Consider the following 16,199-nt stretch of genomic DNA (forward strand, 5'->3'; position numbering starts at 1 on the left):
AGCATGTCTGTGTCCACTGGGGCAAAAGAAACCTAGCAGCCCCACACATCCTTCTAGATGGAAAAAAAGTTCCCTGAGAGCAGAGGTATTCTAATACTTCACTCATCAATGTGTTTCCAGTCCCTAGCTTGAGGCTTAGAATCAGATAGGTTCTCAATAAATATTAATAGCTCTGGATTTAATAAATGGGCCAATGAACAAACCACACAACAAGTCTTCCTAGACCTCTGCTAACCACAATCAGCTTCCCACCCTCATCCTCACTTAGCATGAGGATTTCTGAAAGAAAGAAAGAAAATCCATGGCTAGTAAATTACATACAGCTCTTATCCTACAAGAAGTTTCTCATTCCGAAGGCACCATAGACAAGTAACGTCAAATCCTGGAACTGAAGAACTTAAGCCCAGGGCAACTAATCAAAAAATAAATGTGGAAGGGGAATCCTCTCATTCAGTGCTGAATTTTACCTTTTCGGAAAATTTCCTCCCCACTTTCATGACCAAATTCCATTCATCTCCACCATCTCTTCCCCTCCTCCTCACCCATAATATTACCTCACCCTCTCCCTCTTAGTCAGAAATCTGTCTTGAGTACTAATTCATACACACACATGCTGTGTAGGTAAAGGAGCAATACCAAGTGGGTGGTTCTTGAAAATCAGCCATTCATCATGCATATTGATCACCGGGGTAGTACGGTATGAATCAGAGAGCAGCAATCATTAAATCAAAGATTTATACTAGTAAAAGAGCACCGAAGCAATTCATCAATTCCACACCACCCTCAGTGATTAATTAGGTTCCAGCCTGCCAGCTTAGAAGCTAGTTCACAATTAAGGCTGTTAGAGTCAAAGGTAGGTTGCTTTTCTTCCCCCCTTCCTTTAAGGAAGAATTAAAAAGGGAAGGGCACTCATGTGCTGGTCTTATGGCATTCTGTACTTTTCCTTTATAGCACTTACCATAGTTTGTAAATATAGAGTTATCAGCATGATTATGTATTTAAATTCTCTCCCTCCATTAGCCTATAAGGTCCAGGAAAGCTTAATGCCTCTAGCACAGTGTCTAGCACATAGAAAGCCTTCACTCAAGATATATTGAGCAATGAATTTATTAACCAGATGCTTCTAATGCTCCAGGCCCTGATGTAGCATCACTTACAATGGGCCTTCCAATGTTTCCCCCTGGATCTTGTCCTTTAAAAAGTTAAACTGAACCTTTCTAGACTGGAAAACCACACTGGAAAGTTATTTGGTAGTATCTACTGAGGCTGAAAACATGCATTTCCCATGACCCAGCAATTCCAATCCCAGATATATACCCAACAGAAATGTGAACCAATGCTCACCAAGACATGTTCAAGAATGTTTGTGAAAGCATTTGTAATTCACAGCCCAAACTGGAAACAACCCAATTAATTGTTCAACAGAAGAATGGATGGAAAGCACGGGACGTTCACAGAATCAAATACTACACAGCAATTAGTAGGAGCAAACTATCATCTCATGCAACAACATGGATAAATCTCACAAACTTTATGTTGACAGAATGAAATCAGACACAGAAAAGCACATGCTGTGTGATTCTACTTATGTTAAGTTCAAAAACAGGCAAAATTAGTCCATGGTATCAGGAGTTAGGATAAGGATTTCCTCAGCATGGTCGGTGACTGGGAGACAGCATGAGGGACTTACTGGGCATTGGTAAGTCCTGTTCCTCCTCTGAGGGCTGGTTACCCAGGTGTGTTCTTTTGTGAAGATTCATCATTATTTCTGTTGTCTCTTTTTGTGAAAAATCAATACACCTATGTGATCAGTGCTCTTTTCTGTATGTATGTGATAGTTCAAACATTTTTTATTAAAAAAAGAGTTAACTTGGTTTGTTTTTCTTTGTGTGATGGAAGAGTGTTAAACATCTTCATGTATACCCCCAGGCCCAAATCCAAATTTGAGAAAGTGACTCTTGGTAGGAATTCCAAAAAGGGATATTAGGTTTTAAACAAGAGATGAGACTCCATGACCTTTAGGGTCCCTTCCAACCCTAACATTGTATGATTCTGTGATAAGTAACCTTTTGCAAATTGAATGAGAACTCAGTGCCCGGCAATCCTGGATTTCTGGGGCTGACGGTGGCCATTCTCAAAAGAGTAAAAAGAGGCACACAGGGGAGACTTTCCAGTTCCCCCTCATGGTTCTGTATTACATTTTACAATTTCCTTCTACAACACAAAGCAACTCCTGTAATTGGAGAAGGTTTAGAAGAACTGGGTGTGATGTAAAGAATGCTGTGATTTTTGAAAATTCAGAGGTTTCTGATAACCCCAAGCATTAGTCCAGAAAATGAAGACCTGGGTTTATAATAATAAAGCCCTCCATCTCTTGAAGGTTTCCTCTATACCAGGTACCATGTTAATTCACTTTTTACATATTCTCTCATTTGATCCTTACAAGACCCTGTGAGATAGGCATAGACTCCCTCCGTGGTAAATGGTACAGAGGGTGAGTCACACCCAATGTCTGAGCCTCAGATTCAAATCTATATGAATGGGAATAAAATGCATGCCCATAGAGCAGGAGTTAGGAGAACAGGCTCTGGACTAAGACCACCAGCGTTCAAATATCAGCTCAGCAACTTACTAGCTGTGTAACCTTAATAAAATATTAAACCTCTCTCAGGCTTCTCATCTGCAAAATTGGATTACTAACAGTGTCCACCTCACAGGACTGTTACAAGGAGTACAGGACAATGTATATAAGGCACTGAGAACAGCACATGACACATAGGAAGTCCTCAATCATCTATATTGATTATTGTGTGACTTATATGTTTACTTTTTATAAGTGCTATAGACCCAGTAGATATTGCATATTCAATTAGTATAATTTTTAGTTGAACAAAATTGTCACCAATAGTTCTCTAATTGTTAAGGATCAATGAGGGATCTTTTAATCTAAATCTCTAAGATGTAGAGGAAATAATTGTTATATCAGACTCCAAAATCTTAAAGGCAATCATGTCTGTCTTGTTCATTGTTGTATCCCTGAAGCCAAGCACAGAGCTTGACACTTAGTAAGCATTCAACAAATATTTGGTGAATGTGTGAGTAAGTATTTCCCCAGTGTACCCAAATCATCTCCCCACTTTATATCCATCCAGGAGAGGCCAGATTATTTACAGAAATACTTTCTCTCAACCCTAATGACCACAGGTATGCACTAATTCTTTAAAAAAGAATAACTTTATAAGACAAATAAAATACAAGATGATGTTTCTTCAAAAGAATTCACTGCATGTTTCCTGATGTATTTAAACTATGACTCAATATATCAAAAGTTGACTTATTCTCACCTTTTTATAAATTCATCCATCCCAGAGTCAGATACAATGAGAGACATTCATCCCTAGAACTTAAGCCTTAAATTCATTTATTCATTTATTCATTCACTAAGCATTTTTTTAAGCATCTTATATATGTGTTTAAAGATCTCAGTTGCAAATAACAGAAACCTCAAACAGGTTTAAAAACAAAGGAATTTCTTATGACTCATACCAGGAAGCCCACAGATAGTTGTTCAGTCTTCTCGTTTGTTTAATTTAGCAGCTCACTATGTCCTCAAAGACCCAGATTCTTTCTGTCTCTCCCTCTGCCTCGCTTAGCGTTGGCTTCATTCAAACTGGCAACCCGTTGACAGTAATTGTTGCAGGCTTTGGCTGAAGCTATTGGTTGTCTACCTAACGGTCATACTCTCCCTCTTCCCCATTTTAAACAGAAGCTCAGTTTGTTCCGGTATTAGAGATCAGTGTACTTTAGTAACACCTCTCCAATGTGGGTATTAATGATCTAAGCCAATTATGGCTATTTCATTGGTCTGCCTGCAATTGTTTGAAGAATGAACATCTGACAAAACCTTGGCAATGTAAGGGGAAGTTAGCTTTGGTACTTCCAGAAACATTTTTCATAGTCATATAAAGTAACACAAGTTAGGACCTTGACCCTTTTTCTGCCTCTGCACAGAGTTGTGTGAAGAGGTGACTCCTGGAGATGCTATAGCCATCTTGTCATCACAGGGAAAGGTATGAACACACAGAGTAGACAGATGAAAGGAACCTTGTGTTCCTTGAATTAATAAACCCTGAAACTGTTCTGTCTTTGAACTTCTTGTTGCAACAAATTAGAAAATAAACCCTTATTCTTTAAACTGATTGTAGTTGGGTCTTTGAGAAACTTAGAGCTCAAGGCACCGTGATACACAGCTATCACTACACAGACACAGCTACTTCCACAGGAAAGAGAAAGCTGATCTCTTTCTGGGATTTCTCTTTAAAAAGAAAAAAAAAAAAAATTTGCCCCAGAAGTCCCAACTGTTCCCCTTCCTTTCACCACTTCCTCTTAACTCTAATTGACCACTTCTAGGTGCATGCTCATTGTTGAACCAATCTCAAGCTAGTGGATTAGAATACCTTCAACCCAATCAGGCCCATATTTGGCACCTGAGATTGGGGTCAGCTGTCCCGGAGGTAACTGGCTGCAGGAGGGGGTGTGACCGCACATAACTGAGTTCTGTTAGGAAGACTGGGCTGGATATTAGGAATTCATTTGCTGTATCCTGCTCATTACTATATGCACAATGTGTGCCGGACTTGGGGCTCCCCAGTGATAGGAAGTATTTAGCAATACTTCAATAATCAAATCAAAGTCTGCATCCTTCTTCAGGAACCTATTTTTGGAATCTCAAAAACTCTTAAATCTAAGCCAGCTCATCAGATCTCTAACAACTCAGCTTGGGCTCAGGTTCAAATATGGATTTTGCTAACAGAGATTGTATCTAAAGTAAGGAAAAAACAGGTTTCTTTCTACCTCCCACTAATTTTGCAGAGCTGTAGAAACAATTCTTAAGCATATTGATATATTCATGAGCACTAACTTGCTTCCAGGCACATTTCTGATACTCTCATTTCCTATCAAACTTTTCTGAACCTAAGTTGTCAGGCTTCCTGGAGCTTAAAAGACTATTCTCCAAATTGGAAAGAACTTTTCCTCTTTTGGAGGCAGCATGATATCATGGTTTAGAGGGAGGTCAAATCCCTGCTCTACCCCTAATGTGGTGGTCCTTGGACAAGTTGCTTAACTTCTCAATGCCTTAATTTCCTCAACCATAAAATGTGAATCATAATCATAGATCCTACCTGATAAGGTTGCACAGAGAATTAAATGAGTAAGTGCATGCAAAGTGCCAAGTACAGTACATAGAAAATAAAATGTTAGTTCAATGAGTATTACCTATTTCTAGTATTGCTCTCTTCTTCTCCATCTTTCTGTCTTCTCTGTCTTCCTACATCATCACAATTAGTAGAACTAATTGATTGACCATTTTGGTTGGGTATTGTCAATTGATCAAATAGGATGAATTTTTTTTTCTCATTTAGAGAAATCCACTATTTGATATAATATTTAACTTTCCCAATTAAATGAAAAAACATATAATTTTTCTACGGCAATTTTCTCTGCCCTGAACTTTCCCTGAGGCCATATGACAGAGCCTTTCTGGACCAGGCCTCTGGAGTCTAGGTGCTTCATTTTCCTCAGGCTGGGTTCCTGGCCTTGAGCCAGTTCCTCTCCAACTGTCTCAGACAGGCTGAGCTCCGAGATTGCCTTGGGGACTCAAATTCATTGACTCGCAAAATCAAAATATACAAACTCCCCTCTTAAACCATGATATATAACTGGGAGAATATTGCCTCTCCACTGCATTAGGGCCCACCCTATTACCTTATGGAATTACCCACAGTGGCAGAAATCCATTCACCTGATCCACTGACACCCTGGGGGCAGCTCGGATAGCATAAAGCCAATTGATAGATGTATATTTGATTTATATTTTATGCCTGGAATTTATGTCTTCTGCATGTTTCATTTGCCATTCTGACTCACTTTATGCCATGGGAGAACTAGGGAAATTTCGAAAGGAACTGAGAAAGAGACGGCATGAAAGGAACAGTGTAGAAATCAAAATAGTAATTTTTCTTTCTAACCTAGGACCTTGCACCCAGGCATCCTGATCAGCTTTAAAGCACAGAGGAAGCATCCCTCCTCTCCCACTTCCAGGAAAGAATTAGGAGGAGAGGAGCTAAGCTGGAAGGACTGGAAGATTCTTTCCCTGCAGACTAGCAGCTGGGCCAGATCCCCGATACAAAGTGTGTCCATGAGCCAAAGATATGACAATAGTAGATCTGAAGGTACGCATTTTATTGTACTCAGCTAGCTAGACCCTGCCACATCTTTCAGCTCATTTCATGCTCAAAACACACTGGAAGAAGGTCAAGACTGATACATTCAGCCCCATGTTACGGGGTGTTCAAGAAAGGAGAACGACCTGCCTAAGATCATGGTTTGTGGGAAAGCTGGGACTGAAACTGAGCCTCTGCCTCCTCCTTACCTTTCTGGTGTGAGTACGAACAGGTAAGATTTTAGAAGGAATCTTCATAAGCATCTACCTAGGCAGAGACTCATCCTCATGAATATTATTAAGAGTTCTATTATATGTCCTATTTTTTCAAATAGTTTAATTTTTTAAACAAAGGATTCACACCAGTTTATAATAACAACTTACACACACACACACACACACACACACACACACACACATTTGATCCTCACAGCACCCTGTGAGGAAGGTAGCTCTTTTCCTCTTTTTACAGAAGGTAACACTGAAATATGAGAAGATTAAGTAACTTCCAAGTAATCCAAGCCAGTCTGACTCCAGAAACTGTGCTCCTAACCACTCCACCATACTGCTTCTTTATCAAGTTATAAATGGAGGAATGGGAGTCTACACTTAACAGATAAAGTTGCAACAAGACCAGGTGTCCTATTGGCTGGCTCAATACCTGGCACATTAGGAATGTGGCCCAGAGAGAGACAAAGTCAACTGATCTGTCCCCTTGATAAATTTCCTCTGCTCCACTGGCTAAACTGCTCCATTGGCCTTAGCTACCCAGTATGACAATCATTCATTTCAATTCATCAAGTAATTGTTGAGCACCTGTGAAGTGCAAAGTTCTGTGCTGGGCCCTGGTAATGTAGTGTGAACAAGACAGACATAATCCTCATCCTCACAGAGTTTATAGCCTAAAGGGTAGAGCAGATATTAAACCAGTAATAATGCGTGCAAAAGCAGTAAGTCTAGCCTTTTTCACAGACTCTCCCTTGGAAGAGATTGTAGAAGTCGTGTAGTCTAGCCCACCCAATGCAGAAATCTCCTCAGTAATCCTTCCTACACATGGCCATGCAATTTCTGCTGGAATCCTCAAGGTCAGAAAGCTCCCTTTTCCAATGGCAGCATATTACAGGTTAATCATAAAGATTTTCCATATATTAAATCTACATCTTCTGCCCTGTAATATCTGCCAGTGTTCCAAATCTATCTTCTGCAATCCACAAACTAGAATCTATCCCTCTTCAATGTAGCATTTCTTCAATATATTTGAAGACAGGTATCAAGTGGCCCTCAAGATTTCTGTTTTTGAAACTAAATTTCTCCTCTCTGTCAACCACTACTCTTAGGCCATGACTTCCCAATCTTTCCCTAGCATAGTAAGGTTGCTAGGGAATTTGCCAATGACTAAAATAAAAAAACAATTAAAAAAGTTTTTTAAATATAGTGTAACCAATAGGGTGAAGTGGAACTATGGTCTACAATGTCTGATTTTGAATCAAAAGTGTAGTTTTATTATATCTCAAACAAGAAGCAGTACAATTAATCAAAGTATGTGCCTAAACTATGGACATAGTCCTAAACTATGGACACAATATCTTAACAGTAACTTGTTTATGCCAGCTGTAAAGAAGCCTGGAGAACGAGTGGTGATAAAATCAAAAAGGCATTTCCACAGCTTGTTGAGAACTGAATATTTTCCCTTGCAAGAAGTAGCTCAAAGCCTAGAAGTGGTAGTCAGTTGGTGCAAGGTCTGGTGAATACAGTGGACAGAGAGTTTCCAAGTCCAGCCTCTGTAGTTTGAGGAGTGTCATTTGTGCAACATGTGGTCTAGCATTGTCTTGCAAGGGGATTGACCTGTCTCTATGAACCAATCTCAGCTGTTTAATCACAAACATCCTCATTATTTCATCCAATTGGTTGCAGTAGACATCTGCTGTAATCGATTGACCAGGTTACACGAAGCTGTAGTGGATAATACCAGCGCTGGACCACCAAACACACACCATTAGCTTTTTTGATGAATATTTGGTTTTGAACTGTGTTTTGGCACTTCATCTTTATCCAAACATTGTACCGAGTGCTTGTGGTTGTGAAAAAGAATCCATTTTTCATCACACATAACTATACGGTGTAGAAATAGTTCACCTTTATGTCGTGACAGTAAAGAAATGGAAGCTTCAAGATGATTTCTCTTCTGATGTTCATTTGACTCATGCAGAACCCACCTATCCAGCTTCTTTACCTTGCCGATTTGTTTCAAACGGTCCAATATTGTTGGAATAGTAACATCAAATCTTGCTACTAATTCACACATAGGTTGAGATGGATTCCCTTCCACTACAGCTTTCAGCTCATCACTATCCACCTGGGCCTCAGGTCGCCCACGTGGCTCATTTTCAAGATTAAAATCGCCAGAATGGAATTTCTCAAACCATTGATATACTGTGAGTTCGTTAGTCACATCCTTCCCAAACACTTTGTTGATATTTCGAGGTGGCTACACTGCATTGGTTTCATGACAGAACTCATATTAGAAAATAACATGAATTTTTGACTTACCCATTGTTTCACAAAAATGGCTCTAAAAAAATTTTGAAAGATAATCACAAGCCAACATGTGCATTTGAAAGACTGAGGATGTACCTTCACAATAAAAATAAAACAAGAAATGTCAAAGTGAAAGTCAGAGATATTAACTGTCAAACTTAGTACTTAAGGAAATCAGACATTTATACTTAATAACCTAATATTAATAAATGTATTCATTGTTTTAGATTTAACACTGATTACACAGAATTGGCTCATGTTGCACTCAGATAATTGCTTGCATTTTTCAGAGAGAATTGTCAAAGTCAAGTCTCCTCCAAACCTCTACTTGGGTAACTGATAGTTTTTTAATCTACCTATAAGACTTTACACTTGCCCCTGTTAAATTTAATCTTAGTGAAGCTCAGATGATAGTGGATATCTTTGTGCTTTTTGAATAATCCTATCTTAGTCCCACAAAATGATTTTCATAAGAAACCTATTCAGACTAAGCACTTGAAGAGCTGAGTAATCTTTGCTGATGACCTTGGAATTACGGAGAAGGATCCCACTGTAGAGTGTTTCATATGAAAACTCCCTTCTCTGAAGCTCTGTACTCCCTTTGACATCAGCTCCAGTGCCTCTGTCTCCACTTCCCTATTACAGATCTCAACTTTTCTAACTTACGTCCACCTCCCCCTCTCCACCATTCCAACTCCAACCAAATCCCTCTCCTTTGAATTAGGAAAAGAATTCAGTTCAGCTTCAGCTCCAACTAACAAATTTGGTATCTCAATGTACCTGAGCAGGCAAGAAAAAATACATATTCCCTCTTATGTAACAGGCCTATCCTCCATAGAAGTAAGTGCATGTAGAGAGATGGTAATGAATATTCTACAAATATTTACTTAGCCCTTACAATGGGCCAGGCACAGAGCTCCTCGAAGCACGAGTGATGAGCAATGTCAGACATGATTCCCGACTTTATGGTACCCACCATCTAATAGAGAAGGCAGACATTAGTCCAATAAACACACAGTCCATGAAATTCAAGGCATAAAAAGTGTTCTGAAGAAAAAACAGGTCCATGTAATGGGAAGATTTGGTATACTCCAGGGGCCAGGAAGGATTCTCTTACGAAGTGGTGAATGAGTTGAAACCTAAGGAGTAGGAGGGATTAACAAAAATATTCACTGTTGCTTTGTTTATGGTGGTGAAAAACTGAAAACAAAATAAATATTCTTAAATGTCTATATGAAGGAACAATTTGGAGCATTAATTTGTGGCATATACACATGATAGACTATTAGAAATCCATTAAGAGTTAAATTTTTGAGACTAAAATATTACAAAGATTTTTAAAAATGCAAACCAACTTAATTTTTAAAATATTAATGTAAAAAACCCTAAATAAAATGTTAACAACGAGACTCCAACAGTACATTATGCAAATTGATTCTATCCAGGAATTCAAAAATACTTCAATCTTAGAAAATCCATTAATGAAATTCACCATATTAATAAGTCAAAGGAGAAAAACATGATTACCAAGATTTTCAAAAAGCGTTTGATAAAATTTAAATCCATCTCTAACTTAAAAAAAAAAAACACTTTTTCAAAAAGGACACATACAACCTCCCAAATTAGGAAACATGCTAACTAGGAAAACACTAGAAACATCTCCATTAAAATCAACAATAAAATGTGGGGGCATGCTTTTACATTTGTTATTTAATATTGCTCTAAAAGTGCCAGACAGCACATATAAAATCAACCAAATAACAGATACAACTACTGAAAAAAATGAACACACAGTTATTATTTTCATGTGATATAATTATATACTTACACAATGTAAAATGATAAAAAACATAGAAACAATAAAAGCATGCAATAAAGTGGCCACAAGAAATACACAAAAATCAATACCATTCTTACAAGCCAGCAATAACAACTTAGAGAATATAAGAGGGAGAAAATTTCCCATTCACACTAGTAAAAAAAAAAAAAAAAAAAAGAACTTAGAGTAAATATAACAAAAGCTTAGTGTTACATATACAAAAAATAAAATAAAAATAAAACTATTTAAAGGCATTAACAAATAAATAATAAAGATAGATAACTTGTTCTTAGATAAGAAGATTCAACACTTATTGTCCCCAATAAATCTATAAAATCAATGGAATCCCAATAAAGTTTGACAAAAGATTGCAAAAGTTATTTCTTAGGAAATTATTCACAAACAAGTAAAATAGCTCAGGAAATATGAAGAAAAAAAGTAATGAGGAATGATTTGCCTTATCATATGTGTTATATATCAAATATGTTACAAATCCATAGTAACTTAAAAATATGATCATGGAAAAACAGATGGACAGATAAATAATACAGATGAGATAAAACACAAATAGACTCAAGTATGTAAAAATTTAATATGTGATAAAGAAAACATTACAATGATAATTTTTAGAAACTACATATTCAGAATCTATAAAAACAATTAAAGCAGAGACCAGTAAAGAAAAAAAATGAAAATAAATTAAACAACCAAATCAAAAGTTGTAAAAAGAACAACAAAGTAAATCAAAACAAAGCAGAAGGAAATAAATAGCAAAACCTAATGTTCAGGAAAGAGAAAAACAAAACTAATAAACAAATCACAGAATAATAAACTTTCAAGAAGTCCACAAAATAGACAAACCAATAGCTCACCTAATCAAGAAAAACAAGAGAGAAAACACAAATGCATAAAATAAGAAACAACAAAGGACAACCAATGAAACTGAAAATTGAAGACATCATTAGAAAATACCTTGTACAATAAATTTGAAAAACTAAATAAATGAATAATTTTAAGAAGATGCAACTTACCAAACTGATCCCAGTTAAAGAAAGTTTAAACAAATGCATAGAGAAAATTATCAAAGACCTATTTCAAAGCAAACAAACAAAAAGTAACAACAGAAAAAGCACTCTGCTGAAATTATTTCATACTGAAACTGTACCAAACCTTCAAAAAAGAAATAATCCTAATGCTACTGAAACTCTTCCAGAGAGTAAAAAAAGAAGAAAAATTTCCCAATTCCCTTTTTTAAAACAAAAATAACCACTATGTTTATTTTCCCTCTTAACCAGATATATTCTTACATTACTTTTTGATCAAGTCCATGAAATGTTATGAACAGTTCAAAATCCCAATTACTTTTGAAGCACATATAACATGGATACCTGAATCTAGTAGATCGCATCAAAAAACTACCGACTAATCTCATTTGTAAATATGGATGCAACAATAAATAAAATATTAGCAAAGCAAATCAAATAGCCAATTAAAATTATGTTCCAGATATGCAAAGAGAGTCCAACACTAGGAAACCCATTAATATAATTTGCCACGCTAATAAATCAAAGAGGGAAATCATGTGAACCATATACTCTGAGGAGGCATTTGACAAAATTCAAATTTTTGTGAAATCTGAAAATTTTCAAATTTTAAGAAAATTTTTCAAATATAAGGATCAATGAAAACATAGGCATTCCTGGCCTGCTCCTCAAGAGGACAAAGCACACTTCCTCAGGCATAGGGGAAAACAAGTAGCCCTGGCAGTGGTTTGCTCTATGCTGGTGACCTCCCAGGTGGGATAGAGGGATCTGGGCAGGATGTGGGCAGCTGCTGCATTAGACAATAGACTATAGTAGCATAGTATCACCCCCATAGAGTCCTTGCAAAAGGAAAAGGAAAAGAAAAATATGCCTTTACAATGGGAAAACCTGGCTAGGTATTTTTGCATGCATCATCTAATTGAATCCCCCTCACCACTACCCGAGAATTAGGTAGAATCATCTCTATTTCATAGACAAAAATTGGAGGATCAGAGATGCTTAGAAATGTACTCAGAGAACACAGCTTATAAGTACAGGGGTTGGCTTTACATCCAAACTGTCTAGTTCTAGTCCTAGTCCAACTTTGCTCTGTTCCCTCTCTCCCTTCAATCTCCTTCCCAGAGATTCTCCCTGGCCAAATCCAAAAGTAGGCAGCCTCCTGAGGCGCAGAGCAGGGCAAAGGGTGAGGACCACACCTGGAAGGGCTGACGGAAGCTAACAGCACATCCACTTTCTTAACCATAAAAGGGAGATAATGAGCGTTCCAGCCACATGAGTTGTTCATGAATTGAATAAGATATTGCATTTGAAACATCTCATCACGGTCTTGACATCAATCCAACTCCTAATAAATATTAGCCATATGAAAGACTTGCATTCGCCTACATTGGTTAACTGCCCTGAATCACATAGACTTCATTATTTAGTGAAAAGTTAGGGTTTTGTACTTAAACTTGAAGAACAAAAAGCAGCAGAGAAAGGACACAGCTGGCTCCTTCCATCAGTATCCCCTGGAAAACAAATTAAATACCACAAACAAACCAACACCTAGGCAGAGGAAGATGCCGGTAAAATGGGCGGCTCTGATTTCCCCTCAAAAGAACACTTGAAATCCATTTTTAAAAGTAGTGCCAATGAGGAACATTCTCGCAAGGGAACATCTTTTTGAGATGTGGTCTCACTCTAGGAAGACATTCTTTGCACCACGAGTGGTAAAGTTCACACTTAACAATTTTGGTCATAAATGACCACCTAAATATGTCAGGAATAATTTAGCATCTGTGACCCCTAGAGCTGAAAATGTAGATGAATGTAATTAACCTACTTCCAAAATTGGAAAAAAAAAAAAATCTGCTCTATTCTCTCCTGACTTGGGAACATATGGCGTCGGATTACATGGTTGGCACCTGGCTGACTGCTGGGTCCATGTGTCGCGTTCTAACACAAACCGGCAGAGGCACAAAGCCTGCCCAAGGACTCGCCAGCCAAATCCAAAATGGGCATCTCGAGCCACAGGCTTAGCCAAAAACTGCTATTAACAGCCTGGTGGAGGAAATAGAGCACTCAGCACTACCCTGCTGGGCCCTGTTTCCCCTCTAGCCCCATGACCTCGTCCACGAGCACGTTGAGAAGGACCCACGAGGTTGGTTTCTCCACTGATGCACATCAGCACTCCTGGCTCCATTTGTTTGGGAGAAATTGAGTTGGCCTCAACTCAGCTTTGGGGCTGGCTCTCTTAAGTTAAAGTATTTTGAAGCGAGTACATCCAACCAAATGCTTTCCATCCCAATTAAAAGTGTGCTTGTTGTTCTCCCCACCCAAGCTCCCAAATCCTGGCATGTTTCTGCTGAGTAAAGGACACTCACCTCCAAACTAGTGGGAAGAAAGCCAGATGTATCATCAGCACCCTCCTGCCCCCATAGCCCTGTTCTTCTCTCCCCTGTCTTATTACAGACTCTATCTCCATCTCTGTAAATCAGCCCAAGCCACTGATGCACCATGAGGCTGAATATATACATCCCCATTCCCCAAATGTCCTATTACGATACTTGAATGCCCCTATAGTATCCCTTCCTTCTTGTAATTGTTTTACCCCTCTTTTTTTGCTTCTTTTTGTGAAATAGGCCCACCCATTTCAGGTTGAACCATGGATAAACAGGGTTTAGCCCATTTCCACTGTGGGACTCAAGAAATCCCAGGAAACTGTATAGTTAGTATTGGTATAATTAGAAGGAGAAGAAGCCTGGGGAAGGAGACCAAGGGTGGTGGATGTGTGGCTGTTTTGACTTAGCTGGGTCAGCCCCTCATTACAGGCTAGGAAGCAGAAGCCATTAGTGACAGGGAGGAAAGATTATTAAAGGGATTAAAAAATGGGTCTTTTTCAACCAACTGGAAGGATCCCTAAGACCAAAAGAAAAAAGAGAAAAGGCCAGCTACATCCACTAGCAAGAAATGTACCCCTCCTACACCCATATCAATATACACCATCTGGACAGAGCAAAACAGTGGTATGGGAGACAGTTCTCTTCTTCCCGTACCCCTGTCTTGGTGGCCATGGTAGACATCTGCTGCTTCTCTCTGCCCAGAGCTCATTTCCTGTTTCCCCTGTTAATAACATTCCCATGTGCTTAATGGAACAGCTAGCTCCTTTTCTACTCTAAATGGCTGTGGTGGGGCTGCCAATCCTCATACTTTGCATCCACCCACCATCACACAGATGGGCATTCGACCCAAATAAGTGAGACAGTTTCTCATTTTGCTGGCATAAGTGAATGAATCCCAAGAAGTGGGTGTGTAACCCAAGCCAAGTCAATGAAAACCTGTTTTGAAAGTTATGTAAAACTAGAACCCAAGTAACATCTTAACTTTCCAGTGCAATGTCTTCTCTGAGTTGAGATTTAACATTCTACTCTTAGCTTTCATGGAAAGGTATTATAAGAAATGGCCTTTTGAAGAATGGTCTGTACTTTTGGAAGATCAGAGTTGAAGACACTCCCCACTCTATTATCTTCCATGAAGCTATGACACTTTTTGTGCTAGACATTTAGCATCAGAAAAACAGTTTTTCTCCCAGGAGATTTCCTTTATATGGTGATACAAAATCTGTATTTCAATGTGTATCCCTTTTGCTTTGTCTGCCAGGAAGCCCATAGATAAATATATTAATTAACTAAATGATTCCAAATAAATGAAACATATATTTGTATGTTCTTTATAATATTTTCAATGTTTTATTTTTAAGTTTTAACTTCGAACTTTAATAAAATTAGGGTAATTAAAAAATTTTTTTAAACTTGAAAAAAAAAAAAAACTAGAGCCTGGGGGGAAAGCACTCTTTCCTCTGGAGTCACCAAGCTGGGAATATGAAAAACTGGAGCTCCCTGTGCCCTGCCTCCCACTGTGCAGGGGAAGCTACTACATAGGCCTGTGTGACACAGCAAAGAGAGGGGGAAAGAGATGAAGGAGAGAAAGAGAGGTGGAGTGGAAGGAAAATGAGCTGGAGGAGAGATAGACAGAGAAGGAAATATGAGACAGAGGTTGGGGAGAGAGGGATGGAAAAATAGAGAGAGACATGGGAGAGAGAGAGGGGGGACAGACAAAGAATCAATGAGAGAAAGAAAAAGATGAGAGAAAAAGATGGGGGTAGAAATGGGGTGAGAGAAAGATGTAGAGAGAGAAGACAGAGAGGAAAAAATGGGAGGGACAGAGTGATGGGGGAGACAGAGGGCTAGAAGGAGAGATGAGGAGAGAGAGATAAAAGGAGAGAAGTGAGGGAGAGAGAAATGGGGGGCGGGGGAGATGAAAATGGGGTGGAGGGAGAGGGATGTGAGAGAAAGATATGGGGAGACACAGATAAGAAGAGAGAGATGGGAAGGGGTGAGGGAGACGGGAAGGAGAAAGGAGAGAGGAGGGAAACGTGATGAGGTCTCCTGAGGTTCTGATTCCAGGCCACCCCTGAGACCACCTGCATCCTGTGTACTCTAGTTTGTGATAAGATTCCAGTTAGGTCCTATCATTTGCAACTCAAAGCATGAAAACAACTCTAATGCCCTTAGTCAAAGCCAGTCTGGTCTGG

The sequence above is a fragment of the Lemur catta genome, chromosome 5 (assembly GCF_020740605.2).
Source record: "Lemur catta isolate mLemCat1 chromosome 5, mLemCat1.pri, whole genome shotgun sequence".
NCBI classification, from domain to species: Eukaryota; Metazoa; Chordata; class Mammalia; order Primates; family Lemuridae; genus Lemur; species Lemur catta.